At 44.2% G+C, this 26,895-nt stretch overlaps 1 protein-coding gene across 3 annotated transcripts in view; it reads left to right on the forward strand.

Moving 5' to 3' along the window:
• The first annotated feature begins 3,143 nt into the window (after positions 1-3,143).
• LOC106565789 (extracellular sulfatase Sulf-2) overlaps positions 3,144-26,895 on the forward strand; it is a 93,548-nt gene continuing 69,796 nt past the window's right edge. For 2 of the 3 annotated variants that reach the window (XM_045691797.2, XM_014133318.3), the window contains exon 1: positions 3,144-3,782. The gene's annotated coding sequence lies outside the window, so the exon portion shown is untranslated. The remainder of the gene's footprint in view (positions 3,783-26,895) is intronic. The other variant, XM_014133319.3, reaches the window with a different exon arrangement.

Consider the following 26,895-nt stretch of genomic DNA (forward strand, 5'->3'; position numbering starts at 1 on the left):
TGGTACCCTGGACGCTAGTCCAAGTGGCTGTGTGTTGTGTGTTCAGAATACTGTAGCACTTTCAGTAATGGCCACAGGCTGATATAGTGTGATTTATATGCAGGGCCATGAGTCAGACCAGTGGAGTATGGTGATGGGCCAATAGTGGGTTAAAGCCAAATACCTAGAGATTACTATTGGTTATGTGCATACTAGGAGTAGCCTATAAGCTATGTTGAGGGTTCTGCAACGCTGTACTCATCCCCAATGTCATTCAAGCCTCTGTGGCTGAGTCTCCACATTCAGAGCACCTCCATTCACATCCTCTGTGATGGCTCACTCTCTCCCTGAGTAGTCATGGTGATCAAGGGGTGTCTCAATGCTAGGGCGTGCTGATGGATAGACACCCGTATTCAGCCATGGATTTCTCTTTTTGAAGAGGGTGGGAGGAGTGGAGGGCTGGGGGAGGACTGGAAGAGGGGCTCAGCTCAGCCTTGAACCAAAAAAACAGAGAGAATAGAAAGAGGAGTGCTTTCAGAGATATAGAGGGGTCAGTCTCATTTGCACAAAGTCCTCCCGCTTCACAAACACAGCTGACACGGGATATTTTTATCAGTGAGCCGCGCACTGTGCAAAATAACATATTCATTTGTAACTGGGACTGCGAGTCAAGGACAATAGCCCAGCAGGACACAACATAGATGTCTATTTGGAGTATTAGAGGAAAGATAATTCTTTCTTATTTATTTGCTGGCCCAACAACCTCACCCAAAGGGGCTAACATGGCTCTCAGCTTGAAGCCCACTGAAGCACAAAATGTAAGGCAAAACAACAAGTTTCCCAAGGTTACTGCATCCAGCTAGGGCTCTCTGTGGAGTTCAAGGATGGACTCTTTTCAGCCTATAGCTGCACAGTTTTCTAATGTACTTAGAAACTTTGATGTACATAACATATTGTACACTTTTGTAATACAACTAAATCTCTCTATACTGATCCTCTACTCTAGATGAATAGTCGTCCAAATACCCCTGAATCAATTTCCACGTATTTATAGTTAATTAGCTTGTTAATAAAACAGTATCATTATCCACAGTGTTAGAGTACATTTAAAAAAAATCTGAATCAGCCATCATGGTAGATGAAAGAAGAGCACCCATCAGGTCATTAAACCTGCAGGGTTAGACTGACTTTATGACATAACCTTCCACAGTGTGTCTGCTACTTATCTAATTAATCTATTGTCAATATAATGTCAGCCATTTTCAACCTAAACTAATAATTATCTTATAGATCTTCCCAGAAATCTGAGGCAATAGCAGTATCTAAAATGGATTTTTGCAATAACAAACCTCAATCTCTCACCTATCAGTCACCATAAAACCTAAACGAGGATCGTAGATGACAAACGGGTAGTAGGATGTCAGAGTGAGGATGAGATTAGGTGGTAATACAGTCAGACGTCAGTGCCACGATGACACAGCTGAAGTGTATGAATAAATCATATCATAAAGTGGTGTCATGGGCTCATGTGTTGGCATGTCATCTCTGCTCAGGAAGAACATGTTTGTCTGGGGGGACTCATCCTAATCCAGCCTCTTATGTTCACTGGATCACTGGAATGTGGTTTATATTAGGAGCCTGACTTTGGTCAGAAATACAGTCAGAGATAAGATCATTTTAGAACAGTATGTGTTGTTATGAGTCGTGTCAAACTTTACTAAGTCAATCAGACAATAGCTTCAGACTGTTCTTGGGGACAGACAATGTTCAGGAGGATTGTGACAAGGCTGACCATTTACCAACAATGTAAAACTCAGTATTTCCAGGTTCTTCTGTGCTGTAAGGAAGGTCATCACATAGAAGTATAATTTTATGTTTTCGAGGCAGCATGATATTATCTTTGCAGCAAGGGAATATGCTTGCCTGACAAACTGACAGATAGATGAAATATTGCAGGCATTGCAATTGAATCGATTGTGAGTGGCTCAAAATTAATCTCCCTCTCTGATTTCCATGAGCAGTATAGAAATACAGAACTAGATAAGGGAGTTATTGATTGGATGGGTGAGAGGAGAGGAAGAGGGGGGAGTGCGAAAAGGAGGAGAGGGAGAGGAGGGTTTCCATCTGTAATCTGTGGTGCTGCGGATGCATCTAAATAACCTGCAGAAAATAATAAACAGAAGCATTAATCACCAGGGAGACCAGAAGACAGTGATGGATTCCTCCTCCAGCCCTGTCTCATCCCTTCCTGAGGAGAGATGGGAAGTGACACTGGCACTTATGAGAAATACCTGCTGCTACATCGAACACATACAAACAAATGCAGGTTAGTGTTTTTTGTCATGAATCTTGTTCTGGAGGCAGCTGGCACAGCTACAAAGGAATAAAATTGGATTTTAAACTTAACCTTAACCTTAACCCTAAACCACACTGCTAACACTAATGACAAACCAGAACCTTAAATGAAGATCAAAAAGCTATTTTCATGATTTGCTGTTTTTGTTTTCGTGAATTTTTACAATATAGCCAATTTGGACTTTGCAGTTAGTGATTGCTCAGTTCTGCCTCCATGACAAGACTCATGACAATAAATGTCAACCTGCTATACAAACAGGAAAATGAACGCATTGGCTACATTACGATGGAGATACTGTATTTAGGGATGTGTATGGGAAATTGTGCTCTGTTTTACTCTGACAGTGTGTTTGTGCTTATTTGTGGAAGTGTGTGCATGCGTGTGTGTGTATGCATTCATGTGTGTATGGTGTGTGGGCGTGGTGTTGGGTGGGTGTGCATACGTTTGTACTTGAATGCATATTCCTCTCTTCAGGTTGTTGGTGTCTGTTCCTCTAAACGGGCATGGCCATGCCAGCGAGCCTATTAGAGGTGCCAGGCTAATAAATAGTGTGTATGCCAAACTCTCCCTCTCCTCTCCTCTCCTCTCCTCTCCTCTCCTCTCCTCTCCTCTCCTCTCCTCTCCTCTCCTCTCCTCTCCTCTCCTCTCCTCTCCTCTCCTCTCCTCTCCTCTCCTCTCCTCTCCCGCCCTCCAGCATTAAGATTGATCCCCGGTTCCCTCCCCTTCCTTTCTCTCTCTCCTCTCCCTGGCCCTGCCTTTATGAGTCTGTGAATAGGTAAAGCGCAGAGGCTCCAACAGATGGCTAGATCTGCCCTGATTCACTCACGCACACCACAGCCACATGAATGAGAGTCGAGCGAGAGAAAGAGACAGGGAGAAAATTAGGTTGAAATTGACAAGTAGAAAGAGATATGAAGAAAAGAGTGGGAGAAAAAGAGGAGATAGAGAAAGAGGGGGAGACCGTGAGGACCATGAGCAGAAAGAGAGATGGAGAAACAGAGGGAGTTTGTTGAAGAATAAGCGAGCTAGAGCGTTTCAGGAGTGTGTGTGAGTCAATGTTAAAGAGTGCAGGATAATTATGTGATAGAGAGGGAAAAAGGGAGACAGAGACGCTGTGAAAAGGGGAGTGTGGAAAAAATGAATTGCAGATTGAGGGACCTTCTCTCCTTCTCCCTCCCTCTTTTATCTATTTCATCTGAAACCCCGCCTCCCTTCTTTCACTTGTGTGTGCATCTATAACAGCAGGCTTTCAACATCGGGCTATGTGGGGGGTTAGACTCTCAGACTGCCAGCTGAGCGGACACTAGGGCACAGGACAGGAGTGTGTCCAGGACTGGTCAGAGCAGGTGTGTGTGTGAACCGACGGACGGAGCTTTGTGTGTATCCTACGTGTGTCGCCTCACTCGCTCCAACCAGGGACATCGCTACTGAGGAACACAACTGGGAGGTATAGTACTGTAGCTTTGCTCTACTTTACACTTCACCGCTCTTCTCTGTTGGACTCGCTTCCATGAGATTTACTGTCACCACCATCATCATCACCATCATCTCCTCTGCTTATTGGAGGAGGATGGAATACTCACATGCAGGTGGCACTGAACTCCTTCACAAAGTATCTGACTTTGCATTGGGCTGTTGTGGAATTTGAGTCAGGAGAGATTGACATGCATATTATTATTGTTAGATCTCTGTGTACATTTAATGGCCAGCCGTGCTGCCCTGTTCTGGGCCAATTGCAATTTTGCAAAGTCTCTCTTTGTGGCACCTGACCACACAACTGGACAGTAGTCCAGGTGCAACAAAAATAGGGCCTGATAGCGATGTCAAGAAAGCAGAACAACGCTTTATTATGAACAGACCTCTCCCCATCTTAGCTACTGTTGTATCAATATGTTTTGACCATGACAGTTTACAATCCAGGGTCTCCTCAACTTACTCAATTTCCACATTATTAATTACATGATTTAGTTGTGGTTTAGGGTTTAGTGAAATATTTGTCCCATATACAATGTTTTTAGTATTAGAAATATAAGGACTAACTTGTTTCTTGCCACCCATTCTGAAACTGACTGCAGCTCTTTGTTAAGTGTTGCAGTGATTTCACTTGCTGTGGTGCTGACGTGTATAGTGTTGATCCATCAGCATACATAGACACACTGGCTTTACTCAGAGCCAGCGGCAGGTCATTAGTAAAGATTGAAAAAAGTTATAAACCTAGACAGCTGCCCTGGGGAATGCCTGACTCTACCTGGATTATGTTGGAGAGGAGTCCATTTAATAACACCCTCTGTGTTTTGTTAGACAGGTAACTCTCGATCCACAATATAGCATTGCATGTAAAGCCATAACACATACAGTACCAGTCAAAAGTTTGGATACACCTACTCAGTCAAGGGTTTTTATTTATTTTCACTATTTTCTACATTGTAGAATAATAGTGAAGACATGAGAACTATGAAAAAACACATATGGAATCATGTAGAAACCAAAACAGTGTTAAACAAATCAAAATATGTTTTATATTTGAGATTCTTCAAAGTAGCCACCCTTTGCCTTGATGACAGCTTTGCAAACTCTTGGCATTCTCCCAACCAGCTTTATGAGGTAGTCGCCTGGAATGCATTTCAATTAACAGGTGTGCCTTGTTAAAAGTTAATTTGTGGAATTTCTGTCCTTCTTAATGCGTTTGAGGTGTGGTGTGACACCTCAAAGATAATTCGTAAAAATCCAAATTACTTCACAGATCTTCATTGTAAAGGGTTTAAACACTGTTTCCCATGCTTGTTCAATTAACCATAAACAATTAATGAACATGCACCTGTGGAACGGTTCTTAAGACACTAACAGCTTACAGACGGTAGGCAATTAAGTTCACAGTTATGAAAACTTAGGACACTAAAGAGGCCTTTCTACTGACTCTGAAAAACACCAAAAGAAAGATGCCCAGGGTCCCTGCTTATCTGCGTGAACGTGCCTTAGGCATGCTGCAAGGAGGCATGAGGACTGCAAATGTGGCCAGGACAGTAAATTGCAATTTACGTATGTGAGACGCCTAAGACAGTGCTACAGGGAGACAGGACGGACAGCTGACCGTCCTTGCAGTGGCAGACCACGTGTAACAACACCTGCACGGGATCGGTACATCCGAACATCACACCTGCGGGACAGGTACAGGATGGCAACAACAACTGCCCGTGTTACACCTTACTCAGACTGTCTGCAGTAGGCTGAGAGAGGCTGGACTGAGGGCTTGTAAGCCTGTTGTAAGACAGGTCCTCACCACACATCACCGGCAACAACGTCGCCTATTGGCACAAACCCATTGTTTCTGGACCAGACAGGACTGGCAAAAAGTGCTCTTCACTGACGAGTCGCGGTTTTGTCATACCGGGGGTGATGGTCAGATTCGCGTTTATCGTAGGAATGAGGAACTTAAGGAATGAGCGTTACACAGAGGCCTGTACTCTGGAGCGGGATCGATTTGGAGGTGGAGGGTCCATCATGGTCTGGGGCGGTGTGTCACAGCATCATCGGACTGAGCTTGTTGTCATTGCAGGCAATCTCAACTCTGTGCGTTACAGGGAAGACATCCTCCTCCCTCATGTGGTACCCTTCCTGCAGGCTCATTCTGACATGACCCTCCAGCATGACAATGCCTCCAGCCATACTACTCGTTCTGTATGTGATTTCCTGCAAGACAGGAATGTCAGTGTTCTGCCATGGCCAGCGAAGAGCCCAGATCTCAATCCCATTGAGCATGTCTGGGACCTGTTGGATCGGAGGGTGAGGGCTAGGGCCATTCCCCCCCAGAAATGTCCGGGAACTTTCAGGTGCCTTGGTGGAGAGTGAGGTAACATCTCACAGCAAGAACTGGCAAATCTGGTGCAGTCCATGAGGAGGAGATGCACTGCAGTACTCAATGCAGCTGGTGGCCACACCAGATACTGACTGTTACTTTTGATTTTGACCCCCCCTTTGTTCAGGGACATATTATTCAATTTCTGTTAGTCACATGTCTGTGCAACTTGTTCAGTTTATGTCTCAGTTGTTGAATTTTGTTATGTTCATACAAATATTTATACATGTTACATTAAATAAACGCAGTTGACAGTGAGGACGTTTCTTTTTTGCTGAGTTTATATTAGGCCCAGCCTTTGGAACTTTGGTTTTCCTAGATATGGCTACTATATTATGATCACTACATCTGATGGATTTGGATACTGCTTTAGAGCAGATTTCTGCAGCATTAGTAAATATGTGATCAATACATGGTAGGTTGACTGATAACCTGAACCAGGTTGCAGGCCCTAGTTACAGTTTGAAGCTTTTTCTTGAGTGGGCAGCTTGATAAAAGCCATTCAGTATTTAAGTCACCCAGAAAATATACTTCTCTGTTGATATCACATATATTATCGAGCATTTCACACATATAGCCCAAATACTGACAATTCGCATTCTATAGCAGCTTCCCACAAGAATGTGCTTTAGGTGAGGCATGTAAAACTGTAGCCATATTACTTCAACAGCATTTGACATGATATCCTTGCTAAGCTTTACAGGAATATGACTCTGGACATATATGGCAACACCTCCATCATTGGTATTCCTCTCTCTTCTGAAGATGTTGAAACCATGTATTGCTAGCACTGTATCATCAAAGTTATTAATTATCTAAGTGAGTTTCAGAGAGAATGAGTATATATGAATGTTATCTGTTACTAGAAAGTTATCGATTTCATGAACCTTGTTTCTTAGACTACATATGTTAATGTGGTCTATTTTTAGAACTTTTCTGGTGTGCTTTATTGCTTTACTGGGAGGCTTATGAGAGGTAGACATGACAGTGATATTTATGTTTGCGCTGATGTGCATGGTGAGCTTCACACAGTGGACATCCTACTACGGCAAACCGCCTCAGTGCTAACAGCATTACTCAGGTTCATAGGTGCATGATTAATGCATACAACAGCTGTTGGATTGACAGACGCATTCAGAGGAGTTAGAGGGACATAAATTAGGTTACTTACATTATGACTGCCAACGCCCTTGGGACAATGTACATTTGCAGCAGCACTACGACAACTCAGCAACACGATGGTAGGGATTATCTGAGCAGGGCTTGGATCACTGATAAATCATTGTCTCACCGCAGCCCATTAGGCATGTAGCTTTATAATAAGCGTTATTACAGTAAGTCACTGTATCATGTTAGTGGGCGACTTGAGATGCCAATACTATGCCTATTAGCACAGGAGTTTGGTTCTTTTATAAATAGGGCACTGATTTTACAGATTATTCCGAAAGTTTACAATTTCCCCCTAGGTTTATCAAGAAAGGAGTTTAAGAGTTAAGAGATTCATCCATCTTGAAGAGCATTGTTCTGCTCACACTGACTCCACTCATATGTGTTCTTGATGTGGTTTCTGTTCTTTTGGGTTACAGTATCGGTTTGGTCCTCTCTCTGATATTTCACATTCCTTTGGTTTTGCTGTTGGTCTTCGCATTGTCATAATATATGAGAAAATACTGTATTATTTAATCTTGTGTTTATATCAGATGTATACAGTATAACGCTATTGTTAAAGAACATGGAAAGATGTTCTTTGTTGAATGTACATGCTCAACAAAAATAGATACCCTCCAGATAAGAAACAGCTCTCTTGTCATGTCCCAGGCAGTAGGCTAGACTAGTTTAGATGTTCACATCAGTGTTTTGTCTGTGTCTTTATGGGTCAAAAGGATCAGGCGGTAGTGAGTGCTCTCTGAGTGCTGAGATAGAGAGTAGAACTGAGGCTGAAATATGAATGACTGAGACTGGTTTGGCTGCCTGGATGGCTAGCTGCTGCTACTGACTGGAGGGATGGAGGGCTGTTTGTTAGAGGTGGCAGAGATCTGTAGTTAAGACATTCATTATTTACTGAGCATTCTGCTGCTGGAGGCTGGAGCTAGCCCCCAGCTCAACTGGCCTCTTTTCTCTGCTAGACGGTGGACTGGAGGAGGCTGCTACTGTTTAGTCAACCTGTCAGCTAGCCCCTAGGCATTACGCTGGTTCACGCGCACGCACACACACACACACACACGCACGCACGCACACACACACACACACACATACACACACACATTATACCTTGTATGCTCTCTCTGTCTTTGTCCTCACACACACTATCAGCTCTAGGCTTAACCTTGAGACCTGTTGAGAGGCTGTCTGCTGTGGCTCAGTGGGAATACATAAAAGGGTTGCATGTGTAGTCTAAGTTTAAGAGGGAATGTGCTTACATGTGCTTGGAGAAAGTTTGGTTCGAAGCTATGCAAACAGTAGAATGTTATGTACTGTAGATACTGCATGTAGAGACTGTAGTATTGACAGTTGTTGACTTGAGTACAGGATACGTCTGGTGTCTCCCAGATAGGGGGAAGACATATTGGCAGGCCATTACACACTAACCACAGAGCCAGCCCACAGGAGTGACAGGAGGCAGATATCAGTGACAACACTCAAGGTGACATGTCTGTCTGTCTCCTGCTTCTAGTGTGGCTGCTCACTTTACTTCCACTCTTCATTAGACTGTTTGGACCAATTATAGACAGAGCTGGAGGTTGAAAGAGGAGACAAAATGATGCTGAAAGACTGAGATGTAAAGAGCATGATTAACATTGGAGGATGATTTGGAGGATGGTGACTGTCTCTATTCGTTTTAACAATGGGTGAGGCCTGTAACTAGCCCTGTATCTCGTGCTCCTGTTCCTCTCTGAGTTCCCTGTTCATCAGTATGTATGAGCTATTGTGTGCTAGGCCCTGTAATGATAAGATATCTGGAGATCACTGTTTTAATCTCAGCCTGCAGCTCTACTCTTTAATGATAGTGGCTGAGAGGGCCTCTTTAATTAGGGTTTTGAAGTGTCACCTTTCTGATGAACTGATGTCCAGAGACTATATGTGTGTTTCTATATGTGTGTATGTTTGTATATGTGTGTATGTGTGCTGTTTGTGTGGAGGCTTGTGCAATGTGATTCCAATCTGCTATCTATGTGAGCAATGCTGCAGTGTATGTGTCCTGCAGAGAAATGTAATTACAGCCAACCAGCCAGCCCCAGAGTGGAGACTTAAGAGTCCTGCATCACTGGAGATAAATGAACACTGGGCTTTTACACTGGACATATCAAACACCAGTGTTGTCAGTAAGATTCAACCTTCAATTTCAAATAGATCACTGCTTTTGTGTCATCCTCTGATCAGTTTTGTCTGTCATGGTGTTGAATTACTTTTCAATTAAACTTTGTAGTTTCACTCATATTTTCAAGAGCAGAAATCTTGAAGTACTCATACCCTTCAGTCTGAGATGCTTTGGTTGAGGAGACAAGCATCCTTATCATTATAACAATTATTATCATGACCATCGTCATCTTACACTCTGCATCCCTGCCATCCCCTTTTCAACAAAAATTGTTTTCTGCATCCTGACCATCCCCTTCTGAGGCATTTCCCATGTTCCCCATTAGGACATCAGCAGCAAACAAACACACCCTCCCTCCTTCTCTCCTCCCTCCTTCTCTCCTCCCTCCTGGACAACAGGGAGGGACAACAATGGAAGACAGGTCTCAGATAACAGTGGTGCTAAGTTGCCCATCGATGCTCTGATTAAATGACTACAGTAGTGGTGCAGTGGTGGAATGGGAACAAACATTAAAGGCGCCATGGTGAGCAACAGGGAGAAGAGGAGGAAGGCAATCATATCAGGACAGTGATTGATGTTTCTGACAGAGGCAATGAGTTCCTCATGTTCTCTCATCTTTTAAAATGACTTCAACTTTTCTTTTGCTGCTTGAAGATACTGTAACATACCATGTGAAGGTTTTCATAATTGACAGAGTCCTCATCTACAACTCCATGTTATTATGACTGCAGAAAGAGAGGTAAATGATTAATGTGTTCTCGTAATGATTCTGTGGCTCATCATTTAGATAGACAGCTTTAGCTTCAACACTATCTATTTGGAAGCATTCTTGTAGGAGTAACAAGATTGCAACCCCTGGCTATGGATCTGTCTTGATCATTCTGACTCTCTTTTCTTCCGTTTCTGTGTTCATCTTCTCATCATTCAGTTCCATTTCTTCTAATTTCCCCCTCTTCTTTCCTCTCTTTTTCTTCCAGTGTTGAGGGTCCCAGCCCTAGCGCTAGCCTCTCCTCTCCTTCCCTGCTCCCTCCTTTCCACTCAACCCCTGGTCCCCAGAGATAGAACAGCCACTGTGGTGCCTAATAAGGTTTATGGAATTACAGATCTCTGGAATTGGATTTTCTCACTCCAGTAAAGCATGGGGATTAGCGGTTTAGTGCTTGGTACATTAGGGCCTCAGTGACCTGTAACTGAACTGCTTTGGTCAAGGTGGGCAGATCAAGGGACAGAAAGATGAATCCCCACCACCCAGGATTTCTGGAAAACCAGGGAAATTGTTGAAAGTTCCCCGAATTTTGCAACCCTATTTACGCCTCAGCCCTCTTTGATCTGCTTAGTTAACACATAAGATACATAGATACAGTGCATTCGGAAAGTATTTAGACCCATTTTCCACATTTTGTTACATTACAGCTGCACAATTGGCCCAGCGTCGTTAGGGTTTGGCCGGGGTAGGCCGGCATTGTAAATAAGAATTTGTTCTTAACTGACTTTCCTATATAAATAAAGGTTAAATAAAAAAATGTTTTAAATTTTATTTAAAACATAAAAAACATTTTTAAGATTAAGGCTGTAACATTGCAAAAATTTGGAAAAAGTGAAGGGGTCTGAATACTTTTTGAATGCACTGTTTATACAAAAGCATGTGGACACGCCTTCAAATTAGTGGATTTGGCTATTTCAGCCACACCCGTTGCTGACAGTTGTATAAAATCGAGCACACAACCATGCAATCTCCATAGACAAACATTGGCAGTAGAATGGCCTCACTGAAGATCTCAGTGACTGTAACGGCTGTCGTTGAAGAGAGTAGACCAAGGCGCAGCGTGGTTAGTGCTCATCATGAATTTAGAAGAAACCGACAGCCAAACAGTTCTGTCAGGTGCAAAACACTAAACTGAAATTAACTACCCACAAACCCCAAAGGAAAACAGGCTGCCTAAGTATGACTCCCAATCAGCAACAACGATGTACAGCTGTCCCTGATTGAGAGCCATACCAGGCCAAAACAAAGAAATACAAAGCATAGAAAAAAGGACATAGAATGCCCACCCAAATCACACCCTGACCAAACCTAAATAGAGACATAAAAAAGGCTCTCTCAGGTCAGGGCATGACAGTGACATTCAAAGTGGCACCATCATAGGATGCCATCTTTCCAACAAGTCAGTTCATCAAATTTCTGCACTGCTACAGCTGCCCCGCTGTCAACTGTAAGTGTTGTTATTGTGAAGTGGAAACGTCTAGAAGCAACAACGGCTCAGCCACGAAGTGGTAAGCCACACAAGCTCACAGAATGGGGCTGAAGTGCTGAAGTGCGTTGCGCGTAGAAATCGCCTGTCCTCGGTTGCAACACTCACTACCGAGTTCCAAACTGCCTCTGGAAGCAATGTCAGCACAATACCTGTTCATCAGGAGCTTCATGAATTGGGTTTTCATGGCCGAGCAGCCGCACACAAGCTTAAGAATAGTGTAAAGCTCGCCGCCATTGGACTCTGGAGCAGTTGAAACACGTTCTTTTATGGCAGTCCGATGGACTAATCTGGGTTTGGCGGATGCCGGGAGAATGCTACCTGCCCCAATACATAGTGCCAAGGGTAAACTTTGGTTGTGGAGGAATAATGGTCTGGGGCTGTTTTTCATGGCTCGGGATAGGCCCCTTACTTCCAGTGAAGGGAAATCTTAACGCTACAGTATACAATGACATTCTAGATGATTCTGTGCTTCCAACTTTGTGGCAACAGTTTGGGGAAGGCTCTTTCCTGTTTCAGCATAACAAAGCCCTGTGCACAAAGCGAGGTCCATACAGAAATGGTTTGACGAGATCAGTGTGGAAGAACTTGACTGGCCTGCACAGAGCTCTGGCCTCAACCCCATTGAACACCTTTGGGATGAATTGGAACGCCGACTGTGAGCCAGGCTTAATCTCCCAACATCAGTACCCAACCTCTATAAAGCTCTTGTGGCTGAATGGAAGCAAGTCCCCACAGCACTGTTCCAACATCTAGTGGAAAGCCTTCCCAGAAGTGGAGGCTGTTATCGTAGCAAAGGGGGGACCAACTCCATATTAATGCCCATGACTTTGGAATGAGATGCTCGATGAGCAGGTGTCCTCATACTTTTGTGGATATAGTGTACCTCAGCCTTTGAGGCTACAGCATACAGTCCATGAGCCAGACCCACAAATTTGGGCCGTCGGGCTCACTTAGGGTGATGATGATATTGCAGCCATGGCAGAAAGAGTGAAAAGACAGAGAAAGCTGCCATTGCTGCACTGCTATCACACATGCTTCAACTCTAGGGACAAAGACCTTCAAGAAAATCACTATGAGAAATCGTCACCCCAAGAGAGCCCGACCATCCCCCCCTGGCTCATGGATTAATAGGGTGGCATACAGAATCTTGAGAGCGTTCTGTCCTTTTGTCCCTCAGACAGACAGACACAGGTGCTCTGCCTGTGCTCCCTTTGATGCCCCAGTGTGGCTGGCAGACCTGGCAGGGACCGAGAGCAGCTGAGGTCAGGTCACGGGCATGCCCTGGCATTGAACTCCATGGGTGCTCTACAGTAGGTGGTATTCTTAGAATATCAAACACCCACTAACACACACACAGGAACTCACATACACTCCCAAAATGCTACCCTTGCTCAGTGGCTCAACAACACAGACTTGCACATGGAATTAACAAACATGCAGTCAATAATACAATAGAAAAAAGTCTATATACAGTGTGTGCAAATGAGGAAGGATAAGGGAGGTAAAGCAATAAATAGGCCATAGTGGCAAAATAATTCCAATATAGCATTAAACACTGGAGTGATAGATGTGCAAGTAGAGATACTGGTGTGCAAAGGAGCAAAATAAATAAATAAAATAAATAACAGTATGGGGATGAGGTAGATGGATGGGCTATTTACAGATGGGCTATGTACAGGTGCAGTGATCTGTGAGCTGCTCTGACAGCTGGTGCTTAAAGTTAGTAAGGGAGATATGAGTCTCCAGCTTCAGTGATTTTAGAAGTTCGTTCCAGTCATTGGCAGCAGAGAACTGGAAGGAAAGGCAGCCAAAGGAGGAGTTGGCTTAGGGGGTGACCAGTGAAATTTACCTGCTGGAGCGGGTGCTACAGGTGGGTGCTGCTATGATGACCAGTGAGCTGAGATAAGGCGGGGCTTTACCTAGCAAAGTCTTATAGATGACCTGGAGCCAGTGGGTTTGGCGATGAATATGAAGCGAGGGCCAGCCAACGAGAGCATACAGATCGCAGTGGTGGGTAGTATATGGGGCTTTGGTGACAAAACGGATGGCACTGTGATAGACTGCATCCAAATTGCTGAGTAGAGTGTTGGTGGCTATTTTGGAAATGACATCGCTGAAGTCAAGGATCGGTAGGATAGTCAGTTTTATGAGTGTATGTTTGGCAGCGTGAGTGAAGGAAGCTTTGTTGTGAAATAGGAAGCCGATTCTAGATTTAATTTTGGATTGGAGATGCTTAATGTGAGTCTGGAAGGAGAGATTATAGTCTAACCAGACACCTAGGTATTTGTAGTTGTCCACATATTCTAAGTCAGAACCGTCAAGAGTAGTGATGCTGGACAGGCGGGCAGGTGTGTGCAGTGATCAGTTGAAGAGCATGCATTTAGTTGTACTTGCATTTAAGAGCAGTTGGAGGCCACGAAAGGACAGTTGTATGGCATTGAAGCTCGTCTGGAGGTTAGTTAACACAGTGTCCAAAGAGGGGCCAGAAGTATACAGAATGGTGTCGTCTGCGTAGAGGTGGATCAGAGAATCACCAGCAGCAAGAGCGACATCATTGATGTATACAGAGAAAAGAGTCGGCCCGAGGATTGAACCCTGTGGCACCCCCATAGGGACTGCCAGAGGTCCGGACAACAGGCCCTCCGATTTGACACACTGAACTTTGTCTGAGAAGTAGTTGGTGAACCAGGCGAGGCAGTCATTTAAGAAACCAAGGCTGTTGAGTCTGCCAATAAGAATGTGGTGATTGACAGAGTCGAAGGCCTTGGCCAGGTGGATGAATACAGCTGCACAGTATTGTCTCTTATTGATGGTGGATATGATATTGTTTAGGACCTTGAGCGTGGCTGAGGTGCACCCATGACCAGCTCGGAAACCAGATTGCATAGCGGAGAAGGTACGGTGGGATTCGAAACTGTCGGTGATCTGTTTGTTAACTTGGCTTTCGAAGACCGTAGAAAGGTAGGGTAGGATAGATATAGGTCTGTAGCAGTTTGGGTCTAGTGTCTCCCCCTTTGAAGAGGGGGATGACCGCGGCAGCTTTCCAATCTTTAGGGATCTCAAACGATACAAAAGAGAGGTTGAACAGGCTAGTAATAGGGGTTGCAACAATTTGGGGGGATAATTTTAGAAAGAGATTGTCTAGTCCAGCTGATTTGTAGGGGTCCAGATTTTGCAGCTCTTTTAGAACATCAGTTATCTGGATTTGGGTGAAGGAGAAATGGGGGAGGCTTGGGCAAGTTGCTGTGGAGGGTGCAGAGCTGTTGACCGGGGTAGGGGTAGCCAGGTGGAAAGCATGGCCAGCTGTAGAAAAATAATTATCGTGGATTTATCGGTGGTGACAGTGTTTCCTAGCCTCAGAGTATTGGGCAGCTGGGAGGAGGTGCTCTTATTCTCCATGGACTTTACAGTGTCCCAGAAATGTTTGGAGTTTGTGCTACAGGATGCAAATTTCTGTTTCAAAAAGCTTGCCTTTGCTTTCCTAACTGCCTGTGTATATTTGTTTCTAACTTCCCTGAAAAGTTGCATATCGTGGGGCTATTCGATGCTAATGCAGTACGCCACAGGATGTTTCTGTGTTGGTCAAGGGCAGTCAGGTATGGAGTGAACCAAGGGCTATATCTGTTCCTGGTTCTACATTCTTTGAATGGGGAATGCTTATTTAAGATGGTGAGGAAAGCACTTTTCAAGAATAACCAGGCATCCTCTACTGACGGAATGAGGTCAGGATACCCAGGCCAGGTCGATTAGAAAGGCCTGCTCGCTGAAGAGTTTTAGGGAGCATTTAACAGTGATGAGGGGTGGTCGTTTGACCGGAGATCCATTATGGACACAGGCAATGAGGCAGTGATTGCTGAGATCCTGGTTGAAGACAGCAGAGGTGTATTTGGAGGGCAGGTTGGTTAGGATTACATTTACATTTACGTCATTTAGCAGACGCTCTTATCCAGAGCGACTTACAAATTGGGGAACAGTGGGTTAACTGCCTTGATCACGAGAATAACGACAGATTTTTACCTTGTCAGCTCGGGGATTCGATCCAGGCTTTTGCAACACTAGCTAGATAGCTACTCCATAGTCCAGACAGAGACAGGACACAACTCAAACTGTAACTGAGAAAACAAATGCACATGTAAACAACGACATGTAAACAAAGGGCATGCTTGCTAGCATCAGAAAAACTCATCAGTTTCGGACATCCAGAATAGATTCCAGTATGCTCCTTCACCTGTCTTCTTGACAGTTTGGATATTTGTCAACAACTCTGCCGTGCACGGCCATTCCAGTGGTGTGGAGCTAAGGGTCTGGGGACCCGGATTATATAAATGTATAGGATGCATAACTCTGCAATGCTTTACACGGAACCCAAACCGGCTGCGCATGTGCGCAATCGTGCATAAATTAATTTTGTCCCCCTACACCAAACGCGATCACGACACGCAGCTTAAAATATCAAAACAAACTCTGAACCAATGACATTAATTTGGGGACAGGTCAAAAAGCATTTTAGCTAGTTCGCTTGCACTTGCTAGCTAATTTGTCCTATTTAGCTAGCTTGCTGTTGCTAGCTAATTTGTCCTGGGATATAAACATTAGGTTGTTATTTTACCTGAAATGCACAAGGTCCTCTACTCCGATTAATCCACACATAAAAATGGTCAACCAAATCGTTTCTAGTTATCTCTCCTCCTTCCAGGCTTTTTCATCGTTTAACTTATATGGTGATTGGCATCTAAACTTTCATAGTATTACCACGACAACCGGCAACAGTTCGTCTTTCAATCACCCACGTGGGTATAACCAATGAGGAGATGGCACGTGGGTACCTGCTTCTATAAACCAATAAGGAGATGTGAGAGGCAGGACTTGCAGCGCGTTCTGCGTCAGAAATAGGAATGACTTCTATTTTAGCCCTTGGCAACGCAGACGCTCGTTGACAAGCGCGAGCAGTGTGGGTGCAATAATTGAAGAACATAGATTCCTACATTTATTTTGCAACGCTCGTGCACGCGATGCGAGCGGTGTAGTCAGGGTATTAGGCTAGAAACAATCTCTAAAATAAAGATGCAGCGCTAGTGTACATGGGGATATCTTTGTTAAGTCTCTATGGCTGAGTTATACGACTTTCAAAAGTCAATGACTGAACACTGTTTTCCTTTACTTTGCTTTCAATGGGAGTTTAGTCATATTTTGCAATGTAAGACTGTCACAATCAATTGAGCTATTCACCTTCTGAAAACAGCCTGGTCTCATAGACTAGATGTAACATAGTAAATGTAAATCCAGGACACTCAAATTAGTATGATATGTTACGTTTGGTATGGTTACATAATACAGAAAGTTAATTAAATGCCCACACCAGCGGAAATCTTTTTTTTCTGCTAAAAGACAATGCCCAGAGCTTACCTGTGATGTTGCACAATGATTTGAAGTCATAGTTTTAATTAAAGTATGATATTTTGGGGTTTGAACAGGGAAAAAACTAAATTAACCTTCGGGTTTTTCCGCATCTATGATATGTGTTTCCTAATAAAATTCTCTACATTTCAATCTCACTATACGTGTCTTGCAAGGGCTGGCTTTAGTTAATTTGGAACAGGTACTGGCTCATTACTTCCTGTTTACAACCTGGTGATACGGCTTAGGCGGGATTACTGCTGTTTGTAATGCCCTTAGTTCAAACTGGCGCTGTTGGTTGGGCTGATGGTGAAATGGTGAGCAAGAAAAAGCTAATTTTATTCTGATGAGCTACTGACATTCACTTGGCTATAGTAAGCAGCCTGGCAAGGCACACATTAGCCAAATTACTTATCAGGGGCCAGCTTCATGGCTAACGTCACCTAGCTGACATTAGCTGGATAGCTAGCTAGTGACATCAAAAGTGGAGGAAGACTTAGATAGGTGAAATGTCAACACAGCTGGGATACATAGTCATTTCTGGAGACATTTTATGCACGGCGCCACTACAGTAGCAGCAAGAGTATGCCTATGGGTCACTAACAAGTTTGGCTGGTTAGCTAACTAGTTAACTGTAGCTAAGTTCACTGCATCACAGTTCTAGTGGCGTCACTACAGACCCTGGTTCGATCCCAGGCTGTGTTGCAGCAATGGGACAAGACTGTAACTAACAATTGGGGAGAAAAAGGGGTAAAATGCTAAAAAAATTATAATAATTTAGCTCAGTGAGTAAATCACTGCTTTACCAGTACTAACGCGACTACACTGTTTGTATGTTACCAAATGTGACACTGTCTCCAAAACTGCAAGGTGTCTCTACAGTAATAAACCTAGCTGTCAAAGGGAATGTGTGCTTGCTGGCCAATGTGATACAAAATACTTCAAAGTAATATCAAAACATGCAAACTACACTATATTGGGTGTCTATAGCTAGTGAAATTAGCCCTTGTGAAAAAAGATTGCGGTCAGAGTGCAGTATAACTGCAGTGCACTATTGCGTCCAAAATAACACTTATTTTACTGCAGTACTTTTGCAGTGTAACTGCAGTTCAACTGCAGTACACTGCAGTTATTCTGCAATTACTGTGTCCAAAATACCAGTCGACTGCAGTTTCTGCACTTTTATTGCAGTTCCCAAACGGCAATCTTTTTGTAAAGGAGTTCATCCCTCAATTTTGCACTTCTGTATTTAGCAGAGTAACATTCTGTCCTGTCCAACAGACACCAAATGTGAGAACTAATATTGTAGTTGTCTATATGCCATTTTCTCTTGGGCTACCCATCCCAGCTCCCCTCTGCTCTGCACCACCACAGAAGTGAAACCATGGCCAGACAGACACCTTCCTTTCCACAGAGAACGCTTGAGTATGTCATTATGAAGTTCATAGCATTTAGGCTTTACATTGATTCATGACAGACAGACAGTATGACTATTCACTTACTCCACCTTTGTGCCTGTGTTTCAGGAGTCAACAGACAACAACGATTCAGCTATACTGAAGTGTACACATTCATTTGAGTAGCTTATTGTGAAGATAGGCCTGTCACTATAAATAACATCATAACTCACACACGTCCTGAAAACTGAGAGAGGATTCTCTCTCCCAAAAAATGTGAATCAGGTCTCCGTCCATAATTGTCCAACCCTGCTAAAATCCCTACACCACCTAGGTGAAGTAGAGTAGAGTCAGGACTACAACAAGGCTAGACAATCATCAGTGGTGGAAAAAGTACACAATTGTCATACTTGAGTAAAAGTAAAGATACCTTAAGAGAAAATGATTCAAGTAAAAGTGAGTCACCCAGTAAAATACTACATGAGTAAAAGTCTAAAAGTATTTGGTTTTAAATATGCTTAAGTATCAAAAGTAAATGTAGTTGCTAAAATGTGCTTTAGTACCAAACGTAAAAGTATAAATCATTTCAAATTCCTTATATATTTTTTACAGATAGACAGGGGCACACTCCAACACTCAGATATAATTTACAAACAAAACGTGTGTTTAGTGAGTCCGTCAGATCAGAGGCAGTAGGAATGACAAGGGATGTTCTCTTGATAAGTACGTGAATTGGACAATTCTTCTGTCCTGCTACGCATTTAAAATGTAGCGAGTACTTTTGGGTGTCAGGAAAAATGTATGGAGTAAAAAGTACATTATTTTCTTTAGGAATGTAGTGAAGTAAAAGTTGTCAAAAATATAAATAGTAAAGTACAGATACACCAAAAAAACAACTTAAGGAGTATTTTAAAGTATTTTTACGTAAGTACTTTACACCACTGACAATGGGTGGCTTGACCCGGGTGTTGATGTACACAATGGGTAGGCACCCCACAGCAATGTCTTGACTGTTTATTTTTAAATTTTTAATTTAACCTTTATTTAACGAGGCAAGTCAGTTAAGAACAAACTTATTTACAATGACGGCCTACCACAAGGCAAAGGCCTCCTGCGGGGACGGGGCTGGGATTTAAAAATAATATAATAATAATAATAATAATAATAATAATAATATAGGACAAAACACACATCACGACAAGAGAGACACCACAACACTACATAAAGAGAGACTTAAGACAACAACTGTAAACAGAGAGAGATAATCCCTGCCTGATTCTCAGTTCTTTAGGCTAAACTGAGAACAGCAAAAAGTGAATGAATGGACCAGATCCATGACAGACATCATGATAATTCAACAACCTACCTATGTGTTTCATGTATCTTACAGGATGGAGGACTCCCAGGCTGTGTGATGTAGACCAAGGACAGATGCTGAGCAAGCAGCAATATTGTAATATTAACATAAAGTGAGGATGTGGATGTAATTGTTAAAAAATAATTATCACAGAATTGGTCCATGTTTTGTTCTGTTATCATTCAATGCCTGTTCTGATCATGTTTACATAACCAACTACAATTGCAAGCTGAGCAAACAATGGAATGGAAAATAAATTATTACAATGTACACAATGCCCACATGGTCATTATTGTATATTCCTGTGCTCAGGGTCCTATCATTGCCTACTAAGGGTTCCCAATGTTACAATATGTTTGAGGGGGGCCACATTGACATTTCAACTGTTATGTGGGTCATCATTAGCACCACTGAAATCTGAACCGTTTCTGTGCTCTAACAAGCCACCACTTCCTCCTCTCTTGGCTATAACCTATATTGATGTATGCACATTCTGTTACAGGAACACCAGTGTTATTGTTCTGAGAATATAAGCTAACCAGTGATTTTGTACTCCATACACATCAACAGTATAATATTTGGATGAAGTTGGATAATACTATTATAATAATATAATAATAATGAACATACAGTAGACTACATGATATGTAAACATTGTAAGATGTTTATTGATGGGCAATGCATTTGGTACAGAGTATGATTTATGATTTGACAAAGTCACAGCCTTATTTTAACCTGCTCATCAAAACAATGTTCAAGAACATTAGGCTATTGTATTATTTGCTAGCTATATTGCTATACAATTATTGGTCCACATTATAGCTGGTGTCTATCACTGATAAAGGCAATACTTGGTTTCCTTGGCTCCCTACAAAAAGCTTTAGGGCCAACTGTTATATGGGTCGCAGTCAATAATGGCTGATCCCTGGCCGTGACCCCACTCTCCGAGGGCGTCTCAGGGGGAGTTGGGATATGTAAAAAACACATTTACATTTCACACCTCCCACACATACAGGTTACACACTTATACATGCAGTGAAACAGGACAAATATAAGCACCCCCATTTGACTTTTTTTGCCAGCTAGTGGGGATACTTGTAATCATTTCAGCTAGGTCGTTCCAGCTTTTATTTAAATAGCTAGCCAGGTAGCTAGCTAACTAACTAACAAGCTAGCTACATTTTGAGTACAGTAGGTAGCTAGCTATTAACTACCTGACCTTTACTCTTCACATAATTAGGTTATCAGAAAAACAGCTGAATGGCAGCTAGCTAGCATAGTTACAGGTACTCTTATGCTTGAAAGGGATTTTTCTGCAACTGCAATCCTTGAACGGCTGCTTAACCTTTTTTTCAGGTCACCTAAGTCCAAACAGTGTAAAACAAAATATACAGTGCATTCAGAATGTATTCAGACCCCTTTTTGTTAAAATTACAGCCTTATTCTAAAATTTGTGGAATTTCTACTATTCCTCTCTGCAGATCCTCTCACGCGCTGTCAGGCGGATGGGGAGCATCGCTGCACAGCTATTTTCAGGTCCCTCCAGAGATGTTCGATCTGTCCGGGCTTTGGCTGGGAAAACAAAAGTGTTAAACAAATCTAAATATATTTTAGATTTTAGATTCTTCAAAGTAGGCACCATTTGCATTGATGACAGCTTTGCACACTCTTGGCATTCTCTCAACCAGCTTCACCTGGAATGCTTTTCCAACAGTGAAGGAGTTCCCACATATGCCGAGCACTTGTTGGCTGCTTTTCCTTCACTCTGCGGTCCAACTCATCCCAAACCCTCTCAATTGGGTTGAGGTCAGGTTGATTGTGGAAGCCAGGTCATATGATGACATAGTTTTGATATCTTCACTATTATTATACAATGTAGAATATAGTAAAAATAAAGAAAAACCCTGAGCGAGTAGGTGCGTCAACTTTTGACTGGTACTGTATATATCCAATATATATATATTTTAAGAGAATATATATATATATATATACACTGCTCAAAAAAATAAAGGGAACACTTAAACAACACATCCTAGATCTGAATGAAAGAAATAATCTTATGAAATACTTTTTTCTTTACATAGTTGAATGTGCTGACAACAAAATCACACAAAAATAATCAATGGAAATCCAATTTATCAACCCATGGAGGTCTGGATTTGGAGTCACACTCAAAATTAAAGTGGAAAACCACACTACAGGCAGATCCAACTTTGATGTAATGTCCTTAAAATAAGTCAAAATGAAGCTCAGTAGTGTGTGTGGCCTCCACGTGCCTGTATGACCTCCATACAATGCCTGGGCATGCTCCTGATGAGGTGGCGGATGGTCTCCTGAGGGATCTCCTCCCAGACCTGGACTAAAGCATCTGCCAACTCCTGGACAGTCTGTGGTGCAACGTGGCGTTGGTGGATGGAGCGAGACATGATGTCCCAGATGTGCTCAATTGGATTCAGGTCTGGGGAACGGGCGGGCCAGTCCATAGCATCAATGCCTTCCTCTTGCGGGAACTGCTGACACACTCCAGCCACATGAGGTCTAGCATTGTCTTGCATTAGGAGGAACCCAGGGCCAACCACACCAGCATATGGTCTCACAAGGGGTCTGAGGATCTCATCTCGGTACCTAATGGCAGTCAGGCTACCTCTGGCGAGCACATGGAGGGCTGTGCGGCCCCCCAAAGAAATGCCACCCCACACCATGACTGAACCACCGTGAACCCGGTCATGCTGGAGGATGTTGCAGGCAGCAGAACGTTCTCCACGGCGTCTCCAGAATCTGTCACGTCTGTCACACGTGCTCAGTGTGAACCTGCTTTCATCTGTGAAGTGCACAGGGCGCCAGTGGCGAATTTGCCAATCTTGGTGTTCCCTGGCAAATGCCAAATGTCCTGCACGGTGTGGGCTGTAAGCACAACCCCCACCTGTGGACGTTGGGCCCTCATACCACCCTCATGGAGTCTGTTTCTGACCGTTTGAGCAGACACATGCACATTTGTGGCCTGCTGGAGGTCATTTTGCAGGGCTCTGGCAGTGCTCCTCCTGCTCCTCCTTGCACAAAGGCGGAGGTAGCGGTCCTGCTGCTGGGTTGTTGCCCTCCTACGGCCTCCTCCACATCTCCTGATGTACTGGCCTGTCTCCTGGTAGCGCCTCCATGCTCTGGACACTACGCTGACAGACACAGCAAACCTTCTTACCACAGCTCGCATTGATGTGCCATCCTGGCTGAGCTGCACTACCTGAGCCACTTGTGTGGGTTGTAGACTCCGTCTCATGCTACCACTAGAGTGAAAGCACCGCCAGCATTCAAAAGTGACCAAAACATCAGCCAGGAAGCATAGGAACTGAGAAGTGGTCTGTGGTCTCCACCTGCAGGACCACTCCTTTATTGGGGGTGTCTTGCTTATTGCCTATAATTTCCACCTGTTGTCTATTCCATTTGCACAACAGCATGTGAAATTTATTGTCAATCAGTGTTGCTTCCTAAGTGGACAGTTTGATTTCACAGAAGTGTGATTGACTTGGAGTTACATTGTGTTGTTTAAGTGTTCCCTTTATTTTTTTGAGCAGTGTATATCATTAGGCTGTATGTTTTTTAGATGTTATCATAGCATCACCAACTTTATTGCAAAAAGAAATACAAATACACAGAGCTTTAAGCTACATATTCATTTGACAGAGGTAATGAACTGCCCATTGATCAGCAGTGCAATTGATAAAATAAGAGCAAGTGTTTGAGTAAATTTCAATATTTCAGGAATGGAGACAGGCTCTATAGACCTCTCTATATGAGTGACTGTGTCCAACACACCACCACTTGTTGTTATGTTGGTCACCTACTGACCCCAAAAATATGTTATGAAATATATAGTTTTTTCTCAACTACATGTATTGCTAAAATAAAGGTTTATGGAAATACATCCAGGCACCACATTACTACAAGACAAAACAGCTAGCTCAGTCAAGAATGTGTGACATGGTGAGGTTGGACCCCGTTGCAGAGAAGAAACCAGATGAGGAATCAGCGGTTAAGGATAAACATAATACTTTACTGAGACACGGTAACGGAAGGATCACAATAACATTAGGTAAACAACAAATACTAAATCTCGAAAACTCACTCAGGAGACAAATGCTCACAGCACATAATTCAATTTTCAGCAAAGGACAACAGAAAACAGCTCTTTTAACAGGGAAATCAAAATGAGTAAATAGGACACACCTGAGTGTTGTTAATGTGCCTCAGACCCGATGAGCCTCCAACAGATGCCAGGCAGTGTAGACTGGGCGACCATCGACAAGTCAAGGGGGCAGAGGGGCAGGTGTGGGGGGAGAGAAGGGACTGGTCCTTACCAGCTTGAGACGGGAGACATGGAAGGATGGACAGTCCCTCATAAACCTGGGAAGCTGGAGACGATAAGTGACCGGGTTAATGCGCTGTAGCGTGGAGCAAGCTTCCGCAAGTCTACCTTTAAGAGAAGATCACGGGTGGACAGCCACAATCGTTGACCAGGTAGGAGGAGCCGAAGAGGCCTTCGGTGCTGATTTGCTTGGGGTTGGTGTCGGGCAGATGAGCAGAGCAAGGATCGCACTCTGATCCAGGTGCGGCGACATCGTCGAATGAACGCCTCGGCTGATGGCACCCCGCTTTGGCCTCTTGTTCAGGAAATGGGGGGTGAACCCGAACTGACACTCGAACGGCGACAGTCCAGTAGACGAGTTCGGCAGTGTATTGTGAGCATACTACACCCAGATGAGTAACTTGCTCCAGTTGCTGGCCTGAGTGGAAACAAAACAGCAGAGGAACTTCTCCAGCTCCTGGTTGACCCGCTCCATTTGCATTCGACTGTGGGTGGAACCCCAAGGAGAGACTCACCGATGCCCCCAACAGGGAGCAGAAGGCTTTCTTGCGACGAACTGTGGCCCACGATCCGAGACAATGTCCTGGGGAAGTCCGTGTAGTCGAAAGACATGGGTAATCATGAGATCAGCGGTCTCCTTCGCTGAGGGCAACTTGGGTAAGGCAATGAAATGGGCTGTATTGGAGAAGTAATCCATGACCACCAGGATAGTGGTAAGCCCTTGGGATGGAGGTAACCCTGTGATAAAGTCTATGGACAGGTGAGACCAGTGGGGATGGGCAGAGGTTGGAGAAACCCAGCCGATCGCTGTCGTGAGGACTTGCTTTGGCCACAGGTGGATCTCACATCCTCAATCATGTTGGGCTACCAGAACTTCTGCCTCAGGAACTCCACTGTCCGATTAACCCCTGGATGCCCAGTTAATTTAGAGGAATGTCCCCATTGTAGCACTCGAGAACAGGCTGATCACGGAACATAAAGTCTGTTAGTTGGACCCCTGCCGGGGTCAGGTTCTCAGGTCTGGGCTTGTCATACCGTGGTCTCTATACCCCATAACATGGGAGGCACAATGCGAGGAGCTGGGGATGATGGGCTCGGAGTCCCTCTCCTCATTAGAGCCATCATGTTGGTGGGACATGGCATCTGCTTTCTGATTCTTGGATCCCGGGCGATAGGCTAGAGTGAAGTTGAACCTGTTAAAAAACAGAGAACACCTAGCCTGGCGAGCATTCAACCTCCTGGCTTCATGAATGGAGACCAAGTTATTTTGGTCCATCTAGATCACGAAAGGATGAGGTGCCCCCTCTAACCAGTGTCTGCACCCATCAAGGGTCCAATTGACTGTCAAGTGCTCCTGGTTGCCTACATCGTAGTTGTGTTCCGCTGGCGAGAACCGCTTGCAAAGAAAGGCACTTGGGCGCATTCTCCTGTCCCCCTTGTTCCGCTATGAAATGACCACCCCTGCTCCAGTGTCCGAGGCATCCACCTCTACCATGAAGGGACGAGTAGGATCAGGATGAACGAGGATGAGTCCGGAGGTGAAACGTCCCTTGAGCTCCATGAATGCCCTGTCAGCCTCAGGGGTCCAGCCAAAACGGGTCTGGGACTTGCGGGTTACGGCCGTGAAAGTTCCGTATAAAATGGCTGTAAAAATTGGATGCCGGCGGTAGAGATAATGTGGCCCAGGAAAGAGACTTGAGATACTCATACTTCTCAATCAAGACTTGGCGGACGTGCAGGATGTGTTCAGGAAGGGTCTTGGAGAAGATCAGGATGTCGTCGAGGTAAACAAAGACGAACTGATTCAACATATCCCTAAGAGTGTCATTGACCAATGCTTGGAAGACTGCCAGTGAGTTCGATAATCCAAATGGCATGACTAAATACTCCTGGTGGTCACTAGGGGTGTTATAGGCAGTTTTCCATTCATCTCCCTCCTTGATTCTCACCAGATTGTAAGCGTTGAGGAGGTCCAGTTTGGTGAAGAATTGGGCCCCCTGGGCCTGCTCCAAGGGGTAGGGGGTAACGTGTCTTAATCGTGATCCAGTTCAGCCCTCTGTAATTGATGCACAGATGTAGGCCTCCATCCTTCTTACCCACAAAGAAGAAACCCACACCAGCTGGGGATGTTGAGGAGCAAATGAAACCTGCCTCCAGCGACTCCTGGAAGTAATTGTCCATGACTGCAGCTTCAGGGATCAAGGGGGAGTAAAGACGGCCCCGGGGAGGGGTGGAGCCGGGTAGGAGTTCTATGGCGCAGTCGTATGGATGATGAGGAGGGCGGGGGGCTGCTTGTCTCTTACTGAAGGACTCCCGGAGGTTGAAGTATTGGGGAGGGAGAGCGGAGAAGTCTTGGACTTCAATGGATGCAGGAGGGCGCGGCGATGCTCTACGTGGGTATTTAGATATTTAGTCTGGCAGTTCTTACACCAGTCTAGTAGGTGTCCCGTGGACCAGGAGAGTAGTGGCTAATGTAGCACTAGCCAAGGGTATCCTAGGATAAGGGGGTTCTCGGGAGCCATGATCAAAAGAAAATTAAGAGTCTCTGAGTGATTCACCCCAACCTGCAGTAGAATGGGCTTGGTCTGATATTCCACCTGGCCAGAGCCAATGGGGCGT

This window comes from Salmo salar, chromosome 12 (assembly GCF_965601325.2).
Source record: "Salmo salar chromosome 12, fSalSal1, whole genome shotgun sequence".
NCBI lineage: Eukaryota > Metazoa > Chordata > Actinopteri > Salmoniformes > Salmonidae > Salmo > Salmo salar.